At 41.9% G+C, this 22,189-nt stretch overlaps 1 protein-coding gene across 1 annotated transcript in view; it reads right to left on the minus strand.

The window, feature by feature from the left end:
• The window catches only part of LIPC (lipase C, hepatic type), a 142,028-nt gene extending 127,104 nt beyond the window's left edge, over positions 1-14,924 (minus strand). The window contains exon 1 of the mRNA XM_016208512.2: positions 14,883-14,924. The gene's annotated coding sequence lies outside the window, so the exon portion shown is untranslated. The remainder of the gene's footprint in view (positions 1-14,882) is intronic.
• Positions 14,925-22,189: the final 7,265 nt, after the last annotated feature.

Genomic DNA, 22,189 nt, shown 5'->3' on the forward strand with positions numbered 1-22,189 from the left:
AATGCTTAACCGATGAGCCGTGCCCGGCCGGGCCACTCAAAAAATGTTTTAAACTGATAAAGGCACTCCATTAAAAGGGCATGAAGACTCTGCCATAGAGAACTAGAATGGCCCCCAGGTCTTCATGACCTGAATGCAAAGTCGTTGACTCCATCAATACTTTGGAACAGTCAATATATCCGTTAGTGAGATGTTCAGTAATTCCACGCCAAAGAAAGCCCAGTGGTTTGTGGAGGACCCTTCCTTTCTCCTGAGATGAAAAGGGGGCAGGCCTGAGTCCCAGGGAGGCTGGAACTTGCAGTAGAGTTATCAGCACTGCCCATGGTAATACAGCCCAGCGGTGCCCCTCACCTGCACTCCTCACTGGTTTTACAGTTAGAGTCTTAAAATTGTCCAGTTTTTGTTCTCTTTTAATTTGAAGAGCTTCTTAAAGAAATAGAGGTTCTAAGAGATTGGCATTTGATGACCTGAATGTAACCTTTTCCTTCAATGTAATGGTGATAGGAAAGTTAATCAAGGGAAAAAAATAAATATTTTACAGAGGTAAGGAGAGCAAGTCCCAGGCAGGGAGAAGCCAGGGGATCAAGGTGAAGTTCACTGATGAGAGAGACAGGGTTTTATATTCAGAACCAGATTTGTTTGTGTTCGTCTTCAGAAACTGGGGATGCCTGAGAAGGGCGGCCTCGGGTGGTGTTCTAAGAAAAGAGTAATCAAAACAACAGCTTTTGGGTTGTTTCCAGATCTTAGCTATATTGTAAATTGCGCCGCTATGAACACAGGGGTGCATAAGTTCCTTCTGATTGCTGTTTCCGGATTCTTAGGATATGTTCCCAGAAGTGGGATCACTGGGTCAAATGGCAGTTCCATTTTTAATTTTTTGAGGCAACTCCATACTGTTTTCCATAGACTGATGAATTCCAGAGGGAAGGGGGTGGTGCGGGAAGAGATTAACCAAAGAACTTATATGCATATATACACGTAACCCCTGGACACAGACAATAGTGCGGCGAAGGCCTGGGGAGGGGGGAGAGTGGGTTAGAAGGGGCGGGGAGGGGTTAGAAGGGGACATCTGTAATACTCTCAACAATGAAGACAAATGAGAAACACCCCCCCGCAAAAAAACCCCAACAATAATACCTTGTGGATTGGTAGTATTATTTCCCTAACTTCATAGCTGAGATTTCAGAGATTAAAAACTGAGACAAAAACCGTATCTTACTAGTAAAAGGTTGCGAGAGGGGAGATCAGGGCCATCTGGGCAGGTTTTCTTAACCACAAACCCTTAATCTGCTTTCCTGAGACTATAAGGGGCTTTCTCTTGTGCACTGCAACCTTCTCCCACTTGCAAGATAAAATTTAAAAAGTTTTCAGGATCGCTGTCATTAGAAAATGATGACTCTTAATCCTGCTCAGGGCAAGGCTGCCACTAGGACAATGACCAGGTTTTTATTGCATTACTAATCGATCCGTGTGGACATTCTTGCACTGTGTGCGGATCTGACAAAACAAGTGGGGACAATTCCTCAGTTTGAGTTGACTTTAAACATGTCCCCGTTTGGAAAGGGGTTGGACTGGAGTTCAACCTTTTCCTTATCTATTTTTTTTTTTAAAGAACAGTACACAAATGAAAGGTGAAAACAAGATAGCAGATGACGTTTTAGACTGAAAGAATGAAGTGATTCAAGCATTTCAAGGAGGTATTTATTCACCCAAGATCATCACCGAGTAACCTTTGCAGGCTGTCCTTTCTATCAGCTCTGCCTCGGATTCATTGTGTGAACCTGGGTGAATTATGGAACCTCCCCCTGTCTTAGTTTTCTCTGCTGTAAAAAGGAATTGTGTGGATAAAACATTATCACAAAGAAAGTGCTTACAACCAACTCTTGGCGCAATCAGAGCTCACTTGATTTTTGTAACAAGAGAATTAGGAATTGCTTCTTCCATTTCACAGGTGAGAAAATTGAGGTTTGGAGCGTCCTTGTCTAAGGTCACATGTTTAATCAATGTAGACTGGATGTAAGGACTTCAAGGTCCCTGTAAGCTATATTGCTCTCTCATTCGTCAAGTCTAAAGAGAAGAGCTGAGTACCTATGGAGCAAAGAGTTGAGATGTCTTTCTACACTTATTTTCATGTTTTCTGCTCTGTGCTGAATTTACATTTCCCATCGAATTTCAGCTGCTGGTTTGTGCAATTAAAAACACCAAACCAGCCACCAAAACCAAAAACCCCACAGAAACCAGAGCAATCTTTTTTTGTGACTAGACGCTCTGGGACCAATCATGCATTTTATGATTTTAGTAGTCCCAGTAGAATGGAAGACTTTTTTCCCTCTGCATTATGTTTGGAAGCAAAGGAAAGTAAAGATTTAAGCTGGTTTTCAACAGCCAGATAGACACTGAACACTGCTGGATCCTAAAAGTTTTCCAAAAGTTTTCTCCTCTATAAGAAAGAGGGTGGGCATAGACTAGATTCTGTACCTGCACCATCCACCTGCTCGGGCTATTGGTTAGGCTTTTTGATTGCTGATCATTTTAGGATCCTCCGAGAGATCAATCAAGCTGCAAACTGAATTGACTGCAGCAAACCAAACGCACAGTTTGGGCAGGTGAGCCATCAGCATGCTGGCTCTCTTGCTGGGTCCCAGTGCTTCTGACTATGGGATACCCAAGGGCACAGTCTTTATCCTGGGTATCAGGCAGGGCTGGGGCATTGCTGAGATGGAAATGGCCCAAGCCTCTCTAGAGCAGCTGGTATTGATACCATGTCACATAACTCATTTCACAAAAGCTTTCTGGGCTTAGCAAATGAAGTCCTTGGCTGCAAGAAATCAGGAACAGTTCCCAGTGATCAGTTTCGGGTGCTGCTGCTGACTCATCATTTTCCCACTGATAGAATATCTTGCTGACATGGTTACTCATCGATTCGTAGGCAGGCCCAGAAGTCAGGTTAACAGTTCAGGGCCATACTCCCAAAGATGCCAAACTCTCTATGCGATCACACTGAAACCTCAGGAGCAATCCTGTTGAGGCAGGATGGGAAAAAGTTAGGAAAAACTCTCAAGTGAAACGGAGAAGGAGGAACAGATGTCACAGCCCATAAGCTGCTAGGTTCTCTTACCAGAGCCCCACCTCTGAGCATGATCAAAGGGAAACAGTTTATGGCAGGAAATTCCTGTGGTGGTTGCAGAAGTCAAGAACAAGAACTGGCTAAAACCAAATCAATTCAAGATAGAGGAAAAATTGACCGGAAATCTGTTAGGCTTGCCGAGGAGGAACACACGAGGCCAGATGAGAAGGTAAAGGCAGTTTTATTAGGGCATCTGAATATAGGTGGTTAAAGCATCTGAATACAGATGGGCTGAGCTCCAGGTGGCATCAGTCCCGAGTGGTTGGGAGGAAGTCTCTTTATAGGATGTAGGGAGGAAACTTTTTTGGCACAACACCTGTGGTTTTTCTGAGAGGGGGTAGAAAGCTATTGAATATAGGGGACAGATCATTGCTTGAGATACCTTCTCCTGCAGGGAGTGAAAGTTGTCAAGCATAACAAACAGAATGTGGCTAGTGAAATGGGTTTACCTAAAGTTAACATTCTCATGTGGGGAGGGGGTAGCTCTCAGGAACATTAAGCTTAACAAAATCCAACCCCAAAGCTCACTATACCATCCTTATAGTGAATATTGACACCACAAGTAGAAAGGGGGCAGAGTGGAATGAATGCCATGACACTTCCAGAATGGACCATATTAGAAACAAGACCCCGTCTCAACCAGAAGGCAAACACAGAATTTGGTGTCACAAAGTTCAGCAAACCACGGTTGGAAACAAAAATCCCAAGACTTCCTGATCAATGCGCAACTCACTTGCAAGTTCACCTGCATCCACTTGGACATGTACTTTTGATTCTTTCACAGCGGAACCCTGTGAGACTTGTAACCAGGGGAGCAGCAGGTGGCAGCAGCCAGTCAGTCCCAGGTTTACCCCCTGATCATGTCTCCAGGAACCCGAGTCCTGGCCTCTTTCTTTCTCTAACTAAGTAAAACTTGCTTTCGTATGCACTCTGACTTGCTCTTGAATTCTTTCCTGCATAGCCAATAGCATTGAGGTTCCGTACCATACCTGGGCAGGGTCAGTGACACTGTGAATCAGTATGATTATTCCCCATGTACAGAGAAGAAAACTGATGCTTAGGGAGGTTACCTGAGTTGCCCAAATCCACACTCTAGTAAGTGGTGAAATGGGATTTGAATGATGTTTGTCTAGCTCCAAAGCCCACACAACAAAAAGTAGTTGTGCCAAGAGAGATAGGAATTGGCTTCATATGTCTAAAGTTAAAAAAATGCAATTGTGTTGTGCTCTTGCACTACAGATAAGGACATGGGTTATATGTTTATTATTATTATTTTATTATTTTCAAAACAAATGTTCTGAAGCCCTTTCTCAGCTATTTAATGGAGATAGTGCAAAATAGCCTATGAGACATAGCAGAAGATAGACATCATGGAGATGTTATGGCAGGATAGAATTACATCATTATTATACAGATAAATTTTCCCCAGTAAAAAAGACCAGCCAAGATGAGGGGACTGGAGCCTTTGCCCATGAAACTTTGTCATGAGCCAGAGTGTTTGACAGGAAATTGTAAGGGTGAGACTATGTTACGAAAGACCTAATCTACACACCATCATCAGTCATCCAGTTACCCTTGAAACCATTTGGATTAGATCATTTCCAGGGTCCTCCAGAAAGCAACAATGAGATGTTTTGATATGCTATGATAATTCTATTAAGATATAATTATTTTTAAAAAGGTAAAATCATAACTTTCATTCAGATATAAAAATAAATGTGGTATTTTATTAACTCATAAATAAAGAAGCTGGTAAGGGTGTCATTACTAGTTCCAAGCAGAAGCCAAACACCTCCACAAATTTATATGGATAAAGGAATACTGAAATGAATGCACAAATGAAAACAAAAATACCTTCTTCCACAATGTGGGAGGGAAGTCAACTCAACCTCAGCAGGACAGGTCAGAATTTGCATTTTGCCTTGCTATTAGTTACCTACGAGGCACAGAGTTATAAAATGCCTCAAGGGCAATGAACGCTAGAATCAGATAACCTGGGAGGCTGTGCTGCATGTCCGCAAGGCTAGTTTTTCACTGAAGCACAAAATTTCCCTTCTAATTCCTATCATTAAGAAATGATAAAGGAAAGTACTAGCTACAGAATTCTAAAGATAACAGGGTAAGATCCCTCCTTGAGGAAAGGCTGTCTCTTTTTGTATCTTTGGCTCTGGAGTGGAGGCTTTGCAATTAACAGAACAGGATTTTCAGGCTGGCTTGTCTTCTTTCCCCCCTACTAGAGGGCAATTTATTTAAAAATCTTTGTGCCTCGGTCTCCTCACTCTAAAACAGGGGTATGTACCTCATAGGATTTGGGGAAAGAATAAATGTGAAAATCATGAATTGTGCTTAGCACATTACATGCCAGCTATTATTATTTTTATTGATTACAGTTTTTTATTGTGCTTTTTGTTTCTCTTACCCTTACATGTTACTTCCCCTTCTCTTTCTCTGCCCACTTCACCGACTGTGATAAAGAACAGGATATTTATGGTAATGGGGCTCAGGGCCGGCTGCCCCAACATGTGCTACTGTGGAGCTGAAGACAAGGCCCAATAGACTCACCAAGAGTCTTTTACCTCCCCCTTCACTGCCTAGAAGAATTTAGATAGGGGGCCTGTACCAGGAAGAGAGCTATCACCAGAGATGAATTTTTACATCAAAAGGTCTTATCTGGCCTTGGCCCAGCGGCTCAGTTGGTTGGAGCACCGTCCTGGGCACCAAAGTGTTGCAGGTCCGATCCCTGGTCAGGGCGCGTACGGGAGGCAACCGATTGATGTTTTGTTTTCTCTCTCTTCCTTCCTCTCTCTCTAAAATGAATAAAAACATATCCTCCAGTGAGGATTAAAAAAAAAATCACTTATCTGCATGCTGGCAAACATTTGTTTACTAAATGTTTGCTCTTTCCATCTTCCTGCGACTTGTCCTTCCCTTTGAAGCCCCAGGCCCCTACCCCCTCTTACTCAAGATGGCACATAAGTCCCCATTGACTGACTGTCTGGGAGCCTCTTTGTGGGGCTCCTATCCAAACAAAATTAAATTTATTTTTCTCCTGCTAATCTGTCTTATGAATTTAATTATTAGGCCAGCTAAAGAACCTAGAAAAGAAGGAAAAAGCTTTCCTCCCCTATAGTGTTTTTGGGAAAAAAAACAAAGAAAGGAGAAAAGTGTAGATAGAGTCTATGTTTCCTTTCTTGACTTTGAAATTAACTGTATAGATTGTTATATGTTCCCTTCTATTTAAAAAATAAAGCACCCCCCCCCCCCCCCAAATACTTGTTTTCTTGTTTTTTTGAGAAACTCTCACTATCTGTCTTGGAGCAGCTAGTCCTGAATTTAAAATGTGGTTCCTTTTCTCAGGTTAATGGCCTGAGAAAACCAGCTCTAGGGTGGGAAAGGCCCTCCAGGGGGTTCCTTACAGGGAATGGCCAGGACAGGTGACCCCTAGCATCAGGACTGGGAACTTGGTGGTGAGTCTCTCCCCGGTCTGACACTCCTCAGACCCCAGGGGCCACATCCAAGGGCCAGAGAGTCTGGATTTGCCGGGTGGGCAGCGTGTACTGAGCACCAGGGAAAATGGTCCCCACAACCCTGCCCAGGGTAGTTGGTGCAAACCTGCCTTCAGGAAGTTTGCTTTTTTCCCTTTGGATCTGGTGGAGCGGGAATCTCTTCAACCCCAAAGAGGAATTCCTGCCTGGGTCGGGGCCAGGGCGCCTGCATGGATTTCCCCATCAGCCCCAATTTCTGTTCTCAGGTCTTGAGAAACTGTCTGATTATTCAGGTGAACCCCACAGCCGCCCTCCCCCTTTCCTGAGCAGACTGCTTGGGTCCTGCAGGGGAGGAGCAATGCTAGAACCAGCTTTATTTACTTCTAGGCAAAGTTCAGGGAGAGGGGGCGAAAATGTTGCCGTGTCTAGGCTTCCTTTAAATTTATGGCCCCTGGAGTGATACCCCGGAGAGAGCCATTTTTTACTCCACAGCTCCTCTCCAATCACCTGATCTGACTGTCAGGCTCCTGGGGACTCTTGGGAGAGTGACTCATCCGTCTGCTGCCTTAGGAAACAGCAGTGATTAGATCTCAGAGGTCAGGCGGTGTGTAATTGGGATCTTAGAGCTGGGACAGGAACACAATCAGATTTACAGAGGGCTCCCTGCCTCCGGAGACTCTTTCCGCTATCATATCATCTCCAGAGCAAAACTGCTTGTCTTAGCTCTTGATAAAAAAATAACTTCCCTTGTTCATTTTTCACAGTTAATGTATAAACAAGGAAGGAAGCAGCAGGCTGTTGACGTATGTAGTGAAACCCAGTCTTGGCCAAGCTTGGTGCCACAGAGAGAGACCTGGATTTGAGGACAGAAGGCAGGGGTTCGAGGTCAGCTCTGCCTTGGGCAAATCTTAACCTCTAAACAGTGGAGATAAGGAAACATGTGATTCCGACCTCAGGAGGTCATGACAATGAAGGATAGTCAATGTGCAAACATCTTTGAACAGTAAAAGGACCCACGGGAAGGAGAGACCCCAGACTGGGACGGGAAATGGATGAATGTGTTTACGGAACAGAGAGATTGTGGGAGACGAGGGGGCCCTAGCAATTCTGCCCTCTGACCTCAGAGCAGGACTGGCCTTATCGCCACAGGGTCCTGGGGCTACCAGCGGGAGGAAAGGGCTGGCTCCCAGCAGGGCAGAGCTCTCCTAGAAGGCATGGAGGGAGCGCTGGGTGCCCAGGTTAGGTGGTTGACAGGCCTCAGTGTGGAGGCCAAATATGAGTGGACTGCCTCCCCCAAATAATTCCCTTAGACTTTGGTGGTGGCAGGGGCAAGGGGGTGGGCAAGGGCAGCTGAGATCTGGTGGCCTGCAGGTGAGCTCAGGGCTACTGCAATTAGGGAATTCCGGGGACCTCACTGCTACTCCCTAGCAGGACAGGCCTGGCGTGCTTGGTTAACCTAAGGGATTAACTTTACCATGGGGCCCACTTTAGGCGTCTCTCTGACTCTCCACTGGCCCCTCTTGTCTTCATTGTTCCTTTGACTGAATTCAGAGCCCTTGAACTGCCCTCAAGATCCACCTCACCCCCATCCTCACGCCTGACGCCGGGCAATCTCTGCTCTGGCCTGCTGGCTCCCGGGACTCCTGAGGGGAGTGGTCGGGGTATATAGCGGGGACCTTCCAAACAGTGACTGTAGGTGGAAAGAGAAGGTGTCAAAGGGCTGAGGAGAATTTACAGGCTGAGGAGATGAGGACCGTTCTGCTTTTGCCAAATGATTTCTTAAGAATAAATCCTTAATGGCAACATTCTGCCTGACAGGTGGGGCAATATGGTTGTAGATGAATGTATGAGTCAATTTCTGGGCAGCCTCACCCGCATTGGATGTTAGCATTCAACAGTTTCTTTTCTTGGTTCTTTTAGAATATGTAAATTGTCATCTTCAAACTGCTTTCATATTTACGTCTTTGATTTTTAGAGAGAATTAACATTTCCCACTCTGTTTGTCTACTGATTGTATTTCCCTTATGGGAATGGTTCTGTTTTTTACCTATTTATCTTTAGGAATCTTGACAGTTCTTTTACAAATTTGAATTAGCCATTTATGCTAGATCTTAATTCTTTGTAAAGTTTGATAGAAATATTTTCCCCTTAAAAAAAATATTTTGTAGTGCTAATTTTTAGAGTGCAATCACTTAATTGTTTAGCTTTAGAAAGCTAAAGTTCCCTCAGAGAGGTGATAAACATTTCCCCCCCCAATTTTTTGCTAGTTCTTCCATAATTAGATTTCATATTTAAATCTTTAATCAACCAAAGCTTATTTTGGTGAATGTTTTATTTTTAATAACTTTTTCTGTTATAAAACCAATAACTTTATTATCAAACTAAGAAAATGAAGAGCAGGAAATCCTCACATTATTAACCAATGCTACCTCAACAAGTTTAATTAAAAATAAAAAATACATAATGAAGAATATCCATAATTTCACCATTCAGACATAACCACTTTGACATTTTGATGTGGATACCTCCAAATTATGTTTCCTGTCTGTACAATTATTTTGAAAAATACAACCGCAAGCATACTATACAAACTCTTTAATAACCTGTCTTAACATATTAATGACGTATTTCAGTGGCATTAAATATCCTCTAAAAACATCATTCAATATAGCTATAGAGTATTATGTTTATAGATTTACCATAATTGACTTAATTCCCTAATTTTAAATTAACTTTAATGGATCTAAGATATCACTATTATGAACAATGCTGCTATGAACATACCTAAGCATAAATTTGGTCCACATTTCAGATCAGTTCCTTTGCTTAAATTTCTTAAAGTAGAATTGCTGAAGCAAAGGTTATAAATAAATATATATACACACACACATATATTTCTATATTTGCCTTTTCACATATACTACCAAATTAAGTGAATTTATGTCATTTTATGCTCCCATCAACAGTAATGGATGTGCTCTCTCATCTCACTCCACCCTTTCTCCATGTTTACAGTAGCTATTTTCAATTTCATCTTCAAATGACAAGCCAAAATGGTATATGTATATTTTATTTACTTTTTACTAGTGTGTTAAAGTTGAATCTATCACCACACCCATTTTATTTAATATTTTATTTTTAAAATAAGTTACCTATTAATCATGTTTTATGCCTTATATACTGTTTATATGTTTTTGTATTTTTAAATCTATTTTAAAATGTGAGGCACTCATTTAAAAATTCTTTAAATGATTTCAAACACAGTATAATAAATATTTATGAATACCACCCTGCTACTCAGATCCATCGAATCCTAACATGTTGCCATATATGCTTCCTATTATTGTTAAGAAATAGACTACCTGTATACCTGTGTAACTTTTTCCAACATAATCTAATTTTTTCCCTCTTCAGAGGCATCCCTATCCTGAGTTTGGTGCTTATCATTTCATCGCTGTATATGTTTGCATCATATGTATGTAGCTGTAAAACATATAGCATTATTTTGTATATTTACAGATTTAAAAAAAAAATATGTCTTTATTGATTTCAGAGAGAGGGAGGGAGAGGGAGAGAGATGGACACAACAATGAGAGTCATTGATCGGCTGCCTCCTGCACGCTCCCTACTGGGGATTGAGCCCAGAACCCAGGCATGTGCCCTGACCGGGAATTGAACCGCCATCTCCTGGATCATAGGTCCATGCTCAACCACTGAGCCATGCTGGCTGGGCTATTTACAAATTTTTATATTCCACTTATTTGTCTGCAGCTTGTTTTTTTCACTCAGCCTTATATTTTTAAGATTTATCTCTATTGATAAAACTACTATAAATGATCCTTTTGTGTGCATATATCACAATTTGTTCATCTTATTGGTGATTATTTGTGTGGTTTTATTTTTTTTGTTTGTTTTTTGCTATTACAAACAATGTTGCAATGGACTTGCATTGTCCACAAGCGAGAACTTCTAGACTTTACTCTTAGAAGTGAAATTGCTGGGTTGCAACAAGTGTCTTTTCAGTGTTACTAGATGTGGACAATTTATTCTCTAAAATGGTTACACCAGTGAACACATCACCATCAAAATGTGAATGTTTTTCTAATCCTTCCACCTTGACACCAATACTTGATAGTGTCAGATTATTTCATTTTCACCTGTTTAATGAATGCAAAATGGTATCACATTGTCTTAATTTTCATCTCTCTAATTATCAGTGAGGCTGAACATCTTTTTAATGGTGCCATTGATCATTCAAATTTCCTCTGCTACGAATTGTTCGTTTCTTATCTTTTGCCCATCTTTCTATTATTTCATTAGTGTTTTTCTTACTGATTTTAATTCTCTTTGGTTATATGTGTTGCAAATATTCTCTCCCAGTCTCTTTGCATTTTGTCTTTTCACATTGCCTGTGGTGTTTTTATTGAACAGAGTTTTAAATTTTCATGTAGTCATATTCATCAGTCTTTCCTGTCAAGAACAATCCTGTAGAGAAAGCAGAATTTTGCCTTTACCCTCATAGGGCTTTTTTGGCTGGGCCTGAGTATTAAACTGACATAAGACAGATTAACAGGAGAAAAGATTGGTGTTTTACATGACACAGGAGCCCTCTTAAGGAAATGAAGACCCAAAGAAATGGCAAAACTTATATGCTTTTATACTGGGTTGAACAAAGAGAGGAAATTGTGGAAGAGTAACGAAATTCTGTTTGTACAGAATTCTCTCTGCTTTTATCCTTCATTGGAGAATGTTTCTTTTCCTCTGGCACTGGTGATACCATTATAATAACCTGGTTATTAATAACAAGAGAGGAGCAAGGGGGAGACTGGATAATATACGCATGCATTTATGCGGCTTTGCGAGGAAGCTGCAGTTAACATTCTCCAGGTCTGTTCCCCACAGATTGCCGGGGAAGGGACAGGACAGTGGCACAGTGAGGTCTGGCTGATGTGGGAAGGTGCTTATCTTTCAGGCACACCAGGTAGCGAGTCAGTGGCCAGAAGGGGCCTGGTCACTGCAAGGGCGAGAAATCTGAGATTCTCAGCTCCAAAACAAAGAAAGTTTCCTCTCTTGCGCCCTTGGCCCTCTCGCTGTGTTGGGACTCCTGTTGCAGGGGGTACGCTCCCCTGCTTTCGTCCATGTGGCTCATGGCCATGTGGGACCCACACAACAGACCAACGGGCAGTGGTTAGCCTGAGGCTACATTGGACTCAGTGGCACCATAGCATGGAAACTCTGGACACTGGCTTTGCTTTTGGCTCTGCTGGAGTCTCACCTGCACCTTTTCCAAGACTTTAAGGGGCATGGGACTTTGGAAACCCAGAAATAAAATTCCATGCAAATAAAAATCGTTCGTTCTCCCGTGCAAGTCTTAGAAAATTATTTTTCTCAAGCTATCACAGGAACCCCACTACCACTAGTGATGGAGAAATTCCACCCATTCAATTCTCCTGCAACACTGGGAGGGCATCTTTCATAGGGGAATTAATTTTTATCTCTTGATTTTGGAAGAAAAGGGAAGATTAGAATACCTTTCTTGAATCTCCTTTTTTCAAGTGCTTTTTAGCTCAGAGTAATCCTTGCGCCAAAGTGGTGTATTTTGGGATAGTCTGTCACCCTTAAATCCTGTGTGTCAATTTTTCTTTTAAGTCTCACCATGCCCTCTCAAATTAGCAATTCTTTTATAAAAGGCATTCTGTGATTGGTCATAATCTTTCAGCTTTCCTAGAATTTATCTTTATTGGTCATCACACACTCTTGTTACAGCCGCATTCTGTTAAGCTCATTAAAATGATTTTTCTGCCTGTTTATCGGGCCTGACATAGATGAAATAATTAATAAGTTAGCAAATAGATGGGATGCACAAGACAGTCTTGCTCTCATGCCCTTAGTAGACATTGCCAGTTGACTGCATTAATTTCTTTGTTCATATACCCATACATCCATTTATTCACTTATCCAACAACTATTTTTGGAAAATCTACTGAGCCAGGTTGTAGTTTTCAAGCCAGTTTTTAAAAATTTAATCCTTACTTGAGGGTATGTTTTTACTGATTTTTTTTTAGAGAGAGAAAGAAAGGGGGAGGGGGAGAGACATCGATGTGAGAGAGAAACATCAATCACATCAATCAGTTGCCTCCCATACATGTCCCAACCGGGCATCGAGCCAGCAACCTAGGCTTATGTCCTGACTTGGAATTGAACCTGTAACTTTTTGGTGTAAGCGATGATGCTCCAACCAACAGAGCCACCCGGCCAGGGCTCAGACCAGTTTTATTGGAATTGGCACTTGTGCACATTTGTTGTCCTGAGACATGCGTGTGGTATTTTTCACAGGTTTGTGGATGAGTCTGATACTTATCTCCCAGGATGAATTGGGCATCAGGTCTTGTTTTCCATTACTTGGAAATGATTATATAATATGAAAAAATTTGTTTCTTGAATATGTAGAAATATTGTTCAGTAAATTTGTTTACATGGTATTTGTTTTGGTAGATGAGGTATTTCTTTAATAACATTCACAATTTCCTTTTCCATCATTCTGTTCATGTTTTCTACATCTTGTTTTGTCAGCTTTATACTTTATATTTGGTGTTGTCCATTTGGCTAAATATTTTAAATGATCATAAATTGTACATTGCAATCATTTATACTTTAAAATCCTTTATATCAATTGTTAAATCGCCAGTCTTGTTTTTAATTTTGTTGATTTATACCTTTTCTTTTATTTATTATATTTCCAAAGGGTTTAGTCTATCTTACAATCTTCTCAGAGACTGAGCATTTAAATTTGTTTATGCCCACTGATTTCCTCTTTTCTAGTTTATTTATTTCTGCCCTTCATCTTTATTATCTTCCCTTATGCTAATTCTCTTTTTTAAAATAAGATTTAAAAATCAAGTGCTTAGTTCACGTATTTCATATTTCTAAAGCGCATCTACATCTTTACCTTTGGGCCTTGATTTGTTCACACATCCCTCACTTTTGATAGGTGGTGCTTTCAATTTTATAATATTCCAAAGCCATTGTCATGTTCTTAATTTCCTAATTAACCCTGTTGCTTAGGAGAATTTTTGCTGTTGTCAGAAGTTGTCACCCATTTATTTGTTTGTTGTTGTTAATGTTTATTTTTATATAATTTAAACTTACAAATATGTTAAAATATTAGTATGAAGAACTCTTGCACACCCTTTACCCAGATTTACCATTTGTTTATATTTTGTGTATTTACAGTTTATACTTTATCATTCATTCTCTCCTTATATATAATTTTTTTCTGAACCATTGAGAATAAGTTGCAGATGTACATACCTACTTACCTACCTAAATACTTTAGTGTATATTTCCTGAGACAGACAACTTTCACTATAAAAATTAGGAAGTTTAACAGTTATGAAAATCGGGAGATTTTATATTGATATAATATGATTATCTAATTACACAGTCCATATTCAAATTGTCAGTTATTCTAATATGTTTTATATATAATATGCTATGTATTTATATAAATAACTTCATATAATCTATATTTAACTCTATAATTAATTTAAATTTATATTTATTTTTAACATATTGTATATACACTGCTTATTTCATATATATGTGTGTGTGTGTGTGTGTATATATATAGACAGAGAGAGAGAGAGAATTTTAGAATTTACACTGGTCGGTTGCCTCCCATACGCCCCCCGACCGACGGGGATGGAACTGGCAACCTGGGTATGTGCCCTGACCTGGAATCAAACTGCAGCCTTTTGGTGTATGAGAGGCCACTCCAACCAACTGAGCCACCTGGCCAGGGCAGGTTTAATGTTTTAATCGATAAGAGAATTTGTCTTTTGAAAAATGAATGGCCTAAAAATATGGATCCCACGGGATGCAGATAGCGTAGTGATGTGAGATGACCTCTCAGTCACCGACTGCAGACTTTCTGCAAGTTACGTCGTTTCACTGTGAGGAAGCTACTCGTTTCCTCACCTGTAAAATTCTGTTAATAAGAGGACCGCCCTCGCAGAGTTGCTGTGAAGATTAATGAGATCAAGAACACTGAAGAACAGAAGCATATTAAACTATTATTTGTAAAACGTAGTTGTCATTATTTAGTATTATAGACATCATGCCTGGAAATATCATTCAAAGCAAGTCCCTTGGCAATAGTACATAAAGCAAGTTCCTTAAAACAAAGATATGCTTGGGATGGGAGTAATCAGCTCCATACTTTTCTCTAACCACGTCTCAGATTTCCCTCTGATGTAATGGGAATAACTTACAATAAAGTTGCCGAGAAGCAGTGGTCCAACACCGCTCAGGTTTTGGTTCAACTTGTCCGTCTCTACTCCGGGCTGCACTGTGGACTTTGACAGCTTGACTTAAATTCAGTCATGCCAGGAATCACTGCCTTGCTTTCCATTTAATGAATGAAGTGTTTAGATTCTGCAAATAAGTTGCTTGCGCTCATGATGGGTATTGAAGCTGCAGGCTTAGTCGGCTCTTCTCAGCAGGCTTGGAAAAACCTGAAACTAAGAAAAACAAATGGAGCAATGATGAATTTTTCTACTTCCTGGCTCGGGTAGCTTGCTCATCCAATGAAAGCCATCTGGTGGGCGGCCAGACTTGAGGACTGACTCTCAGCCTGCGGTTCTCCCTCAAGCAGCCCTCCAGCCCCGGCACAGCTGGAACCTCTGCTCAGTTAGAGCTGCTGGGGAGAGAAACAGAATTCTCACTCACTGCTGCTCCCGAGGCCCAAAGACCGGCAGAGACAGAAGCCAAAAAAGCCTGAGGTTTAAACTAGAGCCCATATTTAACTTTCAAAAATGGTGTTAGAATTTTAGAATCCAGATAACCTTAAATCAGACACTGCTATATTACCAATCTGAAGAGTAAATCACCTATAATATTACAATCTGATGAACTCCAGAATGACATGACTTATTTTCAGTTGCTAGTTTCAGATCTCTGACGCCTTCTATTTGGTCACTCAGAGGGAGATTGGGGCCCCTGCCTGATGCAATAGAGTGGTTTCCTTAAACTTCTTTGATAATCATCATCATTTTATCTCTTGTTAAACATACACTTCTAAGTCCCTCCCTGGAGAATCACATGCAGTGGGTCTGGGATGGGACCTCAGGCTTGAATCCTTAACACAATAAAAGCTTGGGAAATATTGGAGCAGAATAAGGGAATAGTCTGTTTTTAGAATCAGCTCCAGGCTTAAATCCTGGGCCTTTCACTTACTACGTTTGCAGTCTTGCACAAATTACTTAACTGAACCTGAAAAAAAGTGGAGATAAAAACCTCTACCTTGAAGTATTGTTGAGGGGATTAAAAGCACTGAAGCCCTTTATGGCATCCACTTCTCTGGGTGCTGCTAAATCATTTCTACCTGGATTAATTTGAAGATTATCCAGGAACTTATTTAGCACACAGTTAAAAATTCTTAAACTCATCCTTTCCATTTATTCAGCTTCTACTGTGTGCAAGAAACTGAGATTCCAAGCACCTCCTCAGTGGCATGGCAAGTCCACGTGGCCCATCCCAGGCTTCTGAAGGGACTGCTCAGATGTCTTGCATGATGGACTTCACATAGCTGTCCCCTAATTATTCAGGGGGCTTCCTGAGGATAGCAGTGCCATATTCTTATTCCTCCCTTGTGCCAGAAATTCCCGTTTTCTTGAATCCAATCATATATATTTTTTTCTCTGTAGTTGAGGCAATTTTCTCCCAGTTTATTGAGATATTACTGACATATATGCAAGTTTACATTGTACAATATGATGTATATATGTGTATATCTTGCAAAATGATTACCACAGTAAGGTTGCTAACATCTTCATTCCTTCACATAAGTGTTTTTTTTGTGTGTATGGTGATAATATTTAAGATCTACTCTCTTAAAAATCAAGTACATAATACCATATTGCTAATTGTAGTTACCATGCTGTATATTAGACCCATAAATCTTATGGATGGGAGTTTGTACCATTTGACCAATATCTAAAACTATGGAATGCTTCATGAATTTGTGTGTCATCCTGTGCAGCCAAAGTAAGCACCATATATGTGTGTGTGTGTGTATATTTATGTGTGTGTGTGTATATATATATATATATGTATATATATATATATATATATTTCTTCAACAGAAAATATACATTCACATTATTCCATTTGATTTTCACACAAAAATGTCCTAGGTGATTTGCATTATGCAGTTTCCCTTCCTGGACAGAAAAGTGTACTTTTTTCCTTCCATCCTAATAGCCAGAATGCAATGGATTTCTGAGGAATCTATTTATACTTTCTTTCTTTTATCCTTGCTTCAAAAGGACTTAAGGCAACTCTTTAAAGACACAAATGATGCAAGACAGATTAAAAAGAACATTTAGGTAGGGAAGTTAGGGCGGGAAAAAGAAGGTGAACTCATCAGTGAGGCGACACATTAAATACATGTTGCACTCTCCTTTTCACTTCCAGTCCTGAGCCGGATGCTCGGCCCTGAACTCTCAAGGCGTCACTGCAAACCCTCTGCAGACAAAAGAGAAGGTGATGATCCTCAAGCCGATTATTAGGGTGATTATCTCGATGAGTTCCGAACATTGCTTTAACTCTCCCAAGTTAAAACAATGTTCAAAACTGGGCCCAAGACTTTAGGTCCTCATCAACATCAGAGGCATTAAGAATCTACCGAGGGGACACGAATTACTACAGAAAACTATGTGCTCTCCAACTTTCCTGCCCAGCACAAAATGGATCTAGGAATGAGGAAGCCTCTTGCTTCTGGGGAGATGGTAGGCGGGTGGAAGAGCTGGGCCAAGTGTCAGCCGGTCCCCTGGCCCAGAAGCCGTAAACATGATAACAGCAGTGGTGGCCGCTCTACTCCAACCAGCAGTAACACCCTTAAGAAGCACCAACAAAGAGGTAAACCTGTCATACTCTGGACTGGGCTCTTGGTGAGGGAAGTTTATGTAATTTTTATGCATTATCACTGGGTGAAAAGAAACAGCCTCTTTCACATTAACCTTGCAAACCCAGATCTACAAAATAAAGGCAAGTGTCCAGGCACACAGCCTGGCTGAGGCCAGGTGTGTGTCTCTTGTATAGGAAAGCTGTAGCCCGCCTCAGCTTTGCCTTTTATTTATTCTTTTTACTTTCTAGGAACAGTGCTGCATAGGACTTTCAACAAGAAAAGCCCGGAGGAGGACAGTTGCTTTTGAAGCCACCGCTCTTGTCTGCCTCATTCATTTCAAACAGATGCATGAAGGCCTCTGAGAGATGAAGGCCTGTGTGCAAACAATGCCCGCTGCATTCTCGCCATCAGCTGCCGCGTGGCGGCTTTTGATTCTACACGGAAGCTGCTTGTTTCAGAAACTGATTGATGGTTCTCCTGAATGAAGGAGGCGACACGAACAGACGAGCCCGGCTCCTGGTAAGGCAAAGCACTTCAAGAGAATGGGCTTGAAAGCACTTAAAATAAGAGGTAAACACCAGCCTCAATGAAAAGAAAACATTTCTGAAAGGCATCGAGCTGTTCCTGGAGGATAATTTGTAGTTCCTAAGGATCTCCACGTGTTTGTGCAAACACACATGAGCTCCTTGGAGACACCTGATTTGGGATTTTGGACTTTTTGGTGGGCTTGAGTTTAAAGAATGGGCACTGCCTGGCTGGGTGTGGCTCAGTGGTTGAGCATCGACCTAGGATCCAGGAGATCGGGGTTCAATTCCCGGTCAGGGCACGTGCCCGGGTTGCGGGCTCGATCCCCAGTCAGGGGGCGTGCGGGAGGCAGCCGATCAATGTCTCTCTCATCATTGATGTTTCTATCTCTCTCTCCCCCTCTCCTCCCTTCCTCTCTCTGAAATCAATAAAAATATGTTTTAAAAAAAATAAAAAAAATAAAGAATGGGCACCAAATTGATATCATAAAGCAGGGAAATCTAGCTGAAATAAAAAACACTGGTGGGCCGAGTCGGGTTTAAGGAAGTGGAACAGGAAACAGTGCATTGGAAGAGCTGGTAATGAGGCATCTCTGTGCGGGGGAGGGCATGTGATTTCTTTCCCGAAAGACATGGGAAGCCCTTCAGACGCTTATTATAAACACCTGCCCTGCGGAAGCTCTGGGAGACGGGCCTCCCCTTCCCCTAAACCTTTGTCCTTCCCTTGTGCCTAATGTAAACAAACCAGTTAAAAAATGGCATGAGAAATCCAGCCATATTTAATACTTAAAAGAAAAATTAAGTCTAGTCGGCATGCGATGTTACATTAGTTTCAATATGGTGAAATATGATGATTTGACATATGCCTTACAATGTGATCACCACACTAAGTCTAGTAATCACTTGTCAACGTGCAGACTTACCACAATACTATTGACTATATTCCCCTCCCCCTTTATCAATTAAGTGTCTTTTCTGATTAAGTCACTCTTGGTTGGGTTTTCTGTTGCTTGAAGCTGGAAGTCTCCTTACTGACACTTTGCCCTTCCTAAGGAAAAAGCGTAGTAGTTGGAGCAGAGACATCGGAGATTGAGTGAGCGTAGAGGCTGAGGACCAGGCTTTTTGCACAGGCGAGAAGGGTTCAACAATGTCCAGGGGGCGCGAAGGACAAGCACTCCCTGAGATTCCTTCTCAGCACGGAAAAGTATGTGTGGTCATGAGCCTGTGCTCTGTACTAAGTACTAGTCATATGACCTTGGACCGTTCATCTAACCTTGGTGAGCCTCAGTTCATTCATCTTCAGCGTGGGGAAAACAACACCTTATGTCACTTGGTTTTATGAGGATCAGATTTGGTTGTGTATGTGAGCTTGCCTTGGGCATTTTAAAGGTCGGCTCTGGTGTCATGTCAGAGCCTAGCTCGGTGCTTGGCACATAGTAGTTGTGCTCAGTAAGTATTTGTTGGTTTGATGTGCTGGGCCTGTTGTCCACATGAAGGTTGTTGGCTCTGCACCCTGAGCTCAGGGTGGGGGGGAGGGGGCTGCCGTCTGACTAATTGCTCCATGTAGCACCTACTCCAGACATAACTTAAAGGGTTTTATTAAATGCTTTTTTCTTGGCAGTGATGTATTGGGTACTGCAGCCTGGATAGAGAATTCAGCTTTTGTTTTCCATGTATTTTCCACTAAATCTGCTGTGAAGAGGTGTCTGTTTTGATCAGGGACATTGTCAATTATTCCTCCCATCCGACTTTCTCTATGATTTAGGGCGTGAAGGCATCTGGTAGCTTTAACCTATCACTGTTGTGTGAGATTTTTTTGGCTCAAATCAACAGGGCTGTATCCAAGGCAGGCTGGCCCCCCGTGAACTCCCAGGCTGCTGAATCAGGCATCGCCAGGTGACAGGTGGTGCCTTTAAGTCATTGTAGAACAAAAGGAGACAGTCACAACTGGTTCTTTAAAAGCTTCCCAATGCCAGACAAATCAGGAAACCATTTGCTTCCTTCAGGCTTGCCCCCCGTAACATCACCCACCTTCCCACCTGCACATCATAGGTATAGTTTATGCACCCATTCCTGGATCTCACTGCTTCTGCGTGTCTCCCTGCTGGACTCCTGGGACTGCTGCTTGCTGCTGATTACCTGACACTAAGCTTTCCCTAGTTTTGGTCTTGCTGTGCTCCATGCCATATTGTATGTGAAACACGCACGCAGAAACACCGCCAGGGCAGACAGCTTGGCATATAAAAAAGACTTGTTTCAGGCTGCTCTCTAAAAGGAATTGTATTGGAGTAAGACAGGGAAGATGGTCAGGTGCTCAGGAGCTAGAAGTCATCAGGCCAATGAGACTGGAGACTGTGCAGTCTGGATGAATTAATGAGTAAGAAGAAGTTGAACATAATATTTAAGGAGTAAGATGTAGCTGGTATAACACTGGTGAACATGGGATGGGGAAGTGTGGGGTCAATGACAAGAGAGAACACCCAAGATGCAGAGAGGTAAAGAACATCTGGATACTAAGGAGGCAAAACTATGAGCTGGAAGCCATAGGCTTGAGTTTAAAGAATGGGCCCAGAGTGAGAAGATGGAAATTTGAGACCTGCTCTACCTTACTCCTGTGATCCAGGAACCCCTGGTCTCCTCATCTTCAAGGGAGATTCTGGAATCTCCTCATGGGATCTAAAATGAACTTGACAATTGTACAGATAGTACTATAAAAATGTCATGTACATTGAATTCCCCTTGTCATGTTTGGTTTATTTCTGCATGTTTGATATAATGCCTGGGCGAGGAGTTTTCTAGGCTCTATATTGTTGCCTGTAAGGCTGCCACCTCTCCTCCCCTGGGACAATGACGAGAGTTATAGGCATGGCCTCGAGCAGCACATTCCTTAGACAGAGGTGGGAAAGGTGACAACTCTTGGAGCGAGTCACAAGAGCACCCCCACCCCAACTGATGGCTCAGAAGTTTAGTTGGAAAAAGTACTCAGCTTCTGAGGAGCTGGATTAAAGACATAGATAGTCTCACAGGTCAGTTTAGAAGGAAAAATGAGCCAGTGAGGAAAACTGGTTTTGAAAAGACGTCAGCATCTCAGATGCTCCTAGAGCTGGAAGGAAACCCAGAGGGTGCCTACTGGATGGCCACCTAGGTCCTGAACCCTGCTGGTAAGGGGGCTCCCTATCTCAGGATGCAGCGTCCCTGCTGAACACCTCTGGTCCCTCACCTCATCCATCCTACTGTGAGAGCTCATCCTCCATGGTAACTTCACCCCATGTCTATCCTCAGACCCCACAGATCACACTGATGCCCGTTTCCACATGACAATGTCAAATGTTTGCCTCCCATGTTTTAAACATTTCTGGATCTCTTCATTTGCTTCTGCTTAGATACTCTCTTTTAGACATATTCAAGTTTCCTAATTTAATTTTTTAAAAAAACCCTCACCCAAGAATATGTTTACTGATTTTAGAGCAAGAGAGAGAGAGAAACATCGATGTGAGAAAGAAACATCGTTTGCCTCCTGTATGAGCACCGACCCGGGATTGAACCTACAACCTTTTTGGTGGTGGACAGGAGGACGCTCCACCCAACTGAGCACCCAACTGGGCTCTAATTTAATTTTTAATGAAACTTTTTATTTTGAGATAATTGTAGATTCACACACAGTTGTGAGGAATAACACAGAGAGATCCCATGTGCTATCCACCCAGTTTCCCCCAGTGCCCTGCAGCTAGTAAATGTTTGCTCAATAAGTGTATTGATTCTACAAACATAAGATTGACTGTTTGATTTGGGCAGCACCTGTGCTGGGAAGTGTGGGGTGATTAAGGGGTACAGGAAGGGATATGGACCATGGTAAAAAATGACCCCTGCCCCCATGTCACCTACAGTGCCCGACTCTGAGCATGGCCTGATTCATCTGCTCTTCTCTCTGGGCCTTACTCTCTGTGGTGCCCAGACCCCGTGGGACCAGTTGGAGCTTTTCTGTCACAAGCTTGTTCCAGAGGTGAGTCAGAGGGCAGGAACCCTCCCCCTATACCTCCAACCCAGACACACAGGCCATTTCCTAAAGGAAAGCCATTTTTGTAACTGTCAGAGTTGGACTAGAACTGTCAAAGTATTCAAATCCACCTCTAGTCACAGTCCTAGT

Source organism: Miniopterus natalensis, chromosome 1, assembly GCF_054644295.1.
Source record: "Miniopterus natalensis isolate mMinNat1 chromosome 1, mMinNat1.hap1, whole genome shotgun sequence".
In the NCBI taxonomy this organism is placed as follows: Eukaryota; Metazoa; Chordata; class Mammalia; order Chiroptera; family Miniopteridae; genus Miniopterus; species Miniopterus natalensis.